Raw genomic sequence first — 2,040 nt, forward strand, 5'->3', positions numbered from 1 at the left:
GACAACATGTAGCACATCAAGACCCATTGAAGACTCTATTGATGACGTTGTCGATGACATACATGCAATTCGTAGTGATCATGATGAAGGTTTCTGGGAGAAAACAATATCTTAATAAGTAACGTCTTTATTTTTGTTTAGACTTTATATGAATTTTTATTTTGATGAATATTTCAATTCATATTAACCTTGTATATATTTTTCAGGTATGTCGACCTCAGACTCAGCATCAGCTCACAGCAGACGTACACGAGGAGCGACACGTTTGCCAGAAGCGACATCCGGATAGGTTCCTGGGTAGAGGATACATGTTCATCTTCACCTAAGAACCGATGTGGCATCAGGGCCAAATGCTGATAGATTTAAAAGTCATTTGGGTAAGATAGCCAAAACCTATGTTTCTATCCTTTATCCAACTTGGGATCATGTCCCAGAGGTGGAGAAGAACCTCTTATGGCAAGATGTTCAGGTATATATACTTACTTCAAACAAATTTGATGTATTCATTTCTTTGATCTTATTATCTTATTAACATTTTTCTTGTTTTAAACAGTTAAAATATGATATTTCAGACACAGTTCAGATGAGGAGGAAAATCTTAACACAGATATGTAAAATGTGGAGAGATTTCAAGACAAGGCTAACACGTCTGTATGTATTTGGAGACAGACAACATGAGAATCCATCTATGGAATATTCATTCACAGAAGAAGAATGGATTCAGTTTCGTAAAACTAGAGAAACTGAGGAATGGAAGGTATTTCTCTTAACCAACAACGTCTTCAATCTTCGTTTTTATTATTATATAGTTATGCATAAAAATTGTTTTACAGGGTATAAGGTTAGTCGCCCAAGAAAGGCAAAGGCTAAATGATGCACCACACGTGTTATCACGAGGTGGTTATGCGAAACTAGAGGAGAAACTTAAAAAGAGTCGAGCGGATGAGTTGGGGCTTGAGTCCCCGGACCTAGCACCTCCACCTACAAGGTACAACATGTGGAAGGCTGCTCGTACCAAATCTGATGGGGACATCTGCCTCAGCCGTAGTGATCTGATAGAGAATTGTAAGTTCAAATTTTAAACATTACTTTATTGTATTTTATTCATATCTTGTAATTTAAGTAACGTAACATTTTTAATGTGCAGGATGAGTTGGTTGAGCAGCAGACACAGGGAACATTTACTCCCCAAGGTAGGGAGGACATATTAACAACGACCATTGGAAAATCGGATCACCCAGGACGTGTACGTGCAGTTCCTGGGTCCATTGGTTTTCGTGAGTACTTTGGCCCTGTACAGAAAACAACTCAAACACCACAACCAACGAATCAGGAGGCATTGAGGCAGATGGATCGTCAGTGGAAAGAAAGATTTCATCAAATGGAGCAGTGATTTAATGAGCAAATACAAGAACAAAAACAAATACAAAGAGCGCTTGAGGAGAAGTTGCAATCTATGACGCAGGGCACCCTGGGTGTGCCAACTGAAACTCTCACACCCCCTCCTGCCAGCACCAAAGGATCGTGCTCTGCTGTTGAACCTACTGACTACAGTGGTCAGTATGACATGTTGGTTAAAGGGGATCCCACACGCATTGTGGCCGTTGGACGAGTAGTTGAGGGAGGAGTCACTATTCATGGTGTTCCCATAGCACCCCAGCACGTTTGTGTCATGATTGACGAGGTTCGGGATCCCCAGGCCCAGGTGCCTGTACCCACTCCAGAAGTTCAATTTGTGGGAGAGGCCGTAGGAACGTTTTTAGCTTGGCCTAGAGCATTGATTGTCACACACATTGGGACACAACAGGTATAATATTTGTATCATTGGCTATTTTATATTATAATTTCAAAATAATTGTTAATAACTTTGAAAATGTTATCTTCAGTTCACACGTCCTCAAAAGCAGCCGATGAATGAGGTACCAATACCTGAATATGACGATGTTGATGATGGTGATGACATGGTTGAAGCGGAGGATGATCCCATATCAAAACTAATGGCAAGATGTCCCAGGTTTACCAAAGGATCAGTAGAAATAT

This window comes from Vigna radiata, chromosome 5, assembly GCF_000741045.1.
Source record: "Vigna radiata var. radiata cultivar VC1973A chromosome 5, Vradiata_ver6, whole genome shotgun sequence".
Classification (NCBI taxonomy): Eukaryota; Viridiplantae; Streptophyta; class Magnoliopsida; order Fabales; family Fabaceae; genus Vigna; species Vigna radiata.